Source organism: Cylas formicarius, unplaced genomic scaffold, assembly GCF_029955315.1.
Source record: "Cylas formicarius isolate icCylForm1 unplaced genomic scaffold, icCylForm1.1 PGA_scaffold_18__1_contigs__length_1836631, whole genome shotgun sequence".
Lineage (NCBI taxonomy): Eukaryota > Metazoa > Arthropoda > Insecta > Coleoptera > Brentidae > Cylas > Cylas formicarius.
This window is the reverse complement of record NW_026844261.1, coordinates 1,321,257-1,327,021: the sequence shown is the minus strand read 5'-3', so window position 1 is coordinate 1,327,021 and position 5,765 is coordinate 1,321,257. Positions and strand designations below refer to the sequence as shown.

The 5,765-nt window shown below is 34.2% G+C and overlaps 1 long non-coding RNA gene across 1 annotated transcript; it reads right to left on the bottom strand.

Moving 5' to 3' along the window:
- Positions 1–4,143: 4,143 nt before the first annotated feature.
- Positions 4,144–4,586, bottom strand: LOC132695979 (uncharacterized). The gene is made up of 3 exons (XR_009617963.1): positions 4,561–4,586; positions 4,304–4,339; positions 4,144–4,212 (listed from the first exon to the last, which is right to left on the bottom strand). It is a non-coding gene; the product is annotated as an uncharacterized LOC132695979 (long non-coding RNA).
- Between the last annotated feature and the right edge of the window lie 1,179 nt (positions 4,587–5,765).

Genomic DNA, 5,765 nt, shown 5'->3' with positions numbered 1-5,765 from the left:
TGCTTTTAATCACATACAGGTTGTCCCATTTTTTTTACATTGGTTCTATGTGTTACGTTATTATTTCGTTTGTTTCGAGCGAACGATATTTTCGTGTTGGTTATTTTTATTTCCTTCTTTCAATTTAAATTGTATACAGGACGTCGCGATATTGTTCACCGCGGCAAATGAGTATTTCGATTTAATTTTGTTAAAGTTTTTGCATCTCTGGCTTCATAATTTTAAATTTAGTTTTTTAAAAATATACCGGATGTCCTTAAATTATTTCCTACGTAAAATCATGCGCGGGTTGGGTAACTCTGTTTTCACACCATCACACGTACTCCGATAAGGTAGTTTGCTTTTAATCACATACAGGTTGTCCCATTTTCTTTACATTGGTTGTATGTGTTTCGTTATTATATCGCTTCCTTTAAGTCAACGATACTTTCGTTTTCGTTATTTTTATTTTCTTCTTTGAATTTAAATTGTATACAGGACGTCGCGATATTGTTCCCCGCGGTAAATGAGTATTTCGATTTAAATTTGCTAATGTTTTTACATCTTTGACTTTATAATTTTAAATTTAATTTTTTAAAAATATGCCGGATGTCTTTAAATTATTTCCTACGTAAAATTATGCGCGGGTTGCGTAACTCTGTTTTTACACCATCACACGTACTCCGATAAGATAGTTTGCTTCTAATCACATACAGGTTGTCCCATTTTCTTTACATTGGTTCTATGTGTTACGTTATTATATCGTTTGTTTCGAGCGAACGATATTTTCGTGTTGGTTATTTTTATTTCCTTCTTTGAATTTAAATTGTATACAAGACATCGCGATATTATTCCCTGCGGCAAATGAATATTTCGATTTAATTTTGTTAAAGTTTTTGCATCTCTGACTTTATAAATTTAAATTTAGTTTTTTAAAAATATACCGGATGTCCTTAAATTATTTCCTACGTTAAATCATGCGCGGGTTGCGTAACTCTGTTTTTACACCATCACACGTTCTTCGATAAGGTAGTTTGCTTTTAATCACATACAGGTTGTCCCATTTTTTTATATTGGTTCTATGTGTTACGAAGGACAGACGTGCGATCTGTCCAAAAGGTATTGTCTTTCGCATGTTAATATTGCACAAAAACAAGGCCATTGAAGAAAAATAACTTGTGTGAACTTACATAGTTGAGGCACTTTTCTTCTCTTGTCTTCTTTTTTTGTTTGCTAATTAGGTAGTCTTATTTGTGTATGAATTTCATACTTGTTATTCCAGGCTGCCTGTAGATATTTACCAGACCGCAAAGGTTTCAAAAATACCATTGATGATGGAAAAAGGAACCCTTCCTGTCGAATATAAAGGCAAATCGATAAACGAAATGGACATTGATATTGACTATCCCGAAGAAAATGAACCTAAAGGTAGTCATGCAAAAAGTTTTCTGTTTACTACTAGTTTGCCATTTTATATATATATATATGGTTTCAGAGTCCTGGTCACCAAATGCGCCCACACAAGACAATGAAATATTGTTTGTGTGGAAAAAAGAAAATATTGAAGCGAATAAAGATAATAATATTTTTGACCAACCAATTCCTGAAAACATTAAGAAGAACGAAGATCAAGAAACTGCTGATATAGGTAATTCTCTATGTTTTTATTACTTTTACTCAGTTATACTGCCATAGGCATGGTTCATTAGAATAAGAGGTAAAAATAAACCGATGCGAGTTAACGAAAATTTAGGTCAGATTTGTTTTTAATAAATTTATTTTGTTACTGTGGTGTTGAAAAACTAATAATACTAGTGCGAATATAAGTAAAACAGTTGTGTGTTTTTGACAAAACACTGTTTCTTTCAGATAAGCCAAAAGTGTCCAAAGTTGTAAATAAACGATGTAAGTGACAAATACTAATTTATAAAATAACGACAAACACACCTTAACTAATTTTTCGAACACGTTTTATGAAAAATATTTTTTATTTTAGTATGGAGCGAGAATAAAGTGAATTGCATCCAGAAGGAGTTTGCACAATACCTCCAAACAAACACTTACCCACCGTCAGCTAAAATAAGAGAATTTATTACAACCTTTAACTCTAAGAGAAGTGTATCCGTCATAAAATCCAAAATACAACATTTGCTGAAGTTAAGAAAACAGTAAAAGTTTACATTGATTTTGACATCTTGTAACTAATACCTCGATTAATAAAAAAGAGTGTTTTAAATATACCGATCCTTTTTATTTAGGGGGCCCAATTATTCCAGTAGCTGACATGGCACACCAAACTGTTACCTTCTTGGAATGCAATTGTTTTTCATGCTTTTCTTTGGGTTGTCGGGGCTCCAAAAGCGACAGTTTTGTTTGTTAACAATACCCCTCTAGATGGAAGTGAGCCTCAACACTGAATAAAATGTTGTCCAATCCTCCTTCGTTCCAAAACATATTCATCATTGCCTCACAATAATTTTTTCGTAATTCGTAGACTGTGGGCTTTAGAAACTGCACCAATTGAATTTTGTAGGGATGGAACCGTAAGCCTTTGCTTAAAATCCGTTGCACACTTGAGCGATGAATATTCAGGGCCTGGCCATGTTTTCGAATTGAGCGCCTCGGATGTTCAGTCGCAGCACGTCGCACAATCTCAATATTCTCTGGCGTTCTGATGGACCTCTGTTGACCGGGACGCTTCTGATTTGCCACTGTACCACTTTGTCTAAATCTTTTAACCTACGATTTCAATAAATTGTTTGACGGAGCATCACGTAAACGCCGATTATTGTAACGGTTACAAAAACGTCGCCGTGCCGCAACATACGAATCGTTCGATTTAAAGAACGCTTCGACCATAAACGCTCGTTGCTCATTTGACCACTGCTCCATGTTGACCGATAACCAGCGCTAACCCCCCCACCCCCCAAATATTAAGTTGGATGTACAAGGCGCGTTTAAATAGTGAAATTTACTCTGAGTCACCCGTTATATATATATATATATATATATATATATATATATATATATATATATATATATATATATATATATATATATATATATATTCCGGGATATCATCCGTTCGCTCGTTGAACTCCGACTGGAATCCTGCAGACGTTTCGCCAAAATCTCATTTGGCATCTTCAAGGCTCGCTCTCCGAGTGTTCGAAGTGTATATATATATATATATATATATATATATATATATATATATATATATATATATATATATATATAACGGGTGACTCAGAGTAAATTTCACTATTTAAACGCGCCTTGTACATCCAACTTAATATTTGGGGGGTGGGGGGGTTAGCGCTGGTTATCGGTCAACATGGAGCAGTGGTCAAATGAGCAACGAGCGTTTATGGTCGAAGCGTTCTTTAAATCGAACGATTCGTATGTTGCGGCACGGCGACGTTTTTGTAACCGTTACAATAATCGGCGTTTACGTGATGCTCCGTCAAACAATTTATTGAAATCGTAGGTTAAAAGATTTAGACAAAGTGGTACAGTGGCAAATCAGAAGCGTCCCGGTCAACAGAGGTCCATCAGAACGCCAGAGAATATTGAGATTGTGCGACGTGCTGCGACTGAACATCCGAGGCGCTCAATTCGAAAACATGGCCAGGCCCTGAATATTCATCGCTCAAGTGTGCAACGGATTTTAAGCAAAGGCTTACGGTTCCATCCCTACAAAATTCAATTGGTGCAGTTTCTAAAGCCCACAGTCTACGAATTACGAAAAAATTATTGTGAGGCAATGATGAATATGTTTTGGAACGAAGGAGGATTGGACAACATTTTATTCAGTGTTGAGGCTCACTTCCATCTAGAGGGGTATTGTTAACAAACAAAACTGTCGCTTTTGGAGCCCCGACAACCCAAAGAAAAGCATGAAAAACAATTGCATTCCAAGAAGGTAACAGTTTGGTGTGCCATGTCAGCTACTGGAATAATTGGGCCCCCTAAATAAAAAGGATCGGTATATTTAAAACACCCTTTTTTATTAATCGAGGTATTAGTTACAAGATGTCAAAATCAATGTAAACTTTTACTGTTTTCTTAACTTCAGCAAATGTTGTATTTTGGATTTTATGACGGATACACTTCTCTTAGAGTTAAAGGTTGTAATAAATTCTCTTATTTTAGCTGACGGTGGGTAAGTGTTTGTTTGGAGGTATTGTGCAAACTCCTTCTGGATGCAATTCACTTTATTCTCGCTCCATACTAAAATAAAAAATATTTTTCATAAAACGTGTTCGAAAAATTAGTTAAGGTGTGTTTGTCGTTATTTTATAAATTAGTATTTGTCACTTACATCGTTTATTTACAACTTTGGAGACTTTTGGCTTATCTGAAAGAAACAGTGTTTTGTCAAAAACACACAACTGTTTTACTTATATTCGCACTAGTATTATTAGTTTTTCAACACCACAGTAACAAAATAAATTTATTAAAAACAAATCTGACCTAAATTTTCGTTAACTCGCATCGGTTTATTTTTACCTCTTATTCTAATGAACCATGCCTATGGCAGTATAACTGAGTAAAAGTAATAAAAACATAGAGAATTACCTATATCAGCAGTTTCTTGATCTTCGTTCTTCTTAATGTTTTCAGGAATTGGTTGGTCAAAAATATTATTATCTTTATTCGCTTCAATATTTTCTTTTTTCCACACAAACAATATTTCATTGTCTTGTGTGGGCGCATTTGGTGACCAGGACTCTGAAACCATATATATATATAAAATGGCAAACTAGTAGTAAACAGAAAACTTTTTGCATGACTACCTTTAGGTTCATTTTCTTCGGGATAGTCAATATCAATGTCCATTTCGTTTATCGATTTGCCTTTATATTCGACAGGAAGGGTTCCTTTTTCCATCATCAATGGTATTTTTGAAACCTTTGCGGTCTGGTAAATATCTACAGGCAGCCTGGAATAACAAGTATGAAATTCATACACAAATAAGACTACCTAATTAGCAAACAAAAAAAGAAGACAAGAGAAGAAAAGTGCCTCAACTATGTAAGTTCACACAAGTTATTTTTCTTCAATGGCCTTGTTTTTGTGCAATATTAACATGCGAAAGACAATACCTTTTGGACAGATCGCACGTCTGTCCTTCGTAACACATAGAACCAATATAAAAAAATGGGACAACCTGTATGTGATTAAAAGCAAACTACCTTATCGAAGAACGTGTGATGGTGTAAAAACAGAGTTACGCAACCCGCGCATGATTTAACGTAGGAAATAATTTAAGGACATCCGGTATATTTTTAAAAAACTAAATTTAAATTTATAAAGTCAGAGATGCAAAAACTTTAACAAAATTAAATCGAAATATTCATTTGCCGCAGGGAATAATATCGCGATGTCTTGTATACAATTTAAATTCAAAGAAGGAAATAAAAATAACCAACACGAAAATATCGTTCGCTCGAAACAAACGATATAATAACGTAACACATAGAACCAATGTAAAGAAAATGGGACAACCTGTATGTGATTAGAAGCAAACTATCTTATCGGAGTACGTGTGATGGTGTAAAAACAGAGTTACGCAACCCGCGCATAATTTTACGTAGGAAATAATTTAAAGACATCCGGCATATTTTTAAAAAATTAAATTTAAAATTATAAAGTCAAAGATGTAAAAACATTAGCAAATTTAAATCGAAATACTCATTTACCGCGGGGAACAATATCGCGACGTCCTGTATACAATTTAAATTCAAAGAAGAAAATAAAAATAACGAAAACGAAAGTATCGT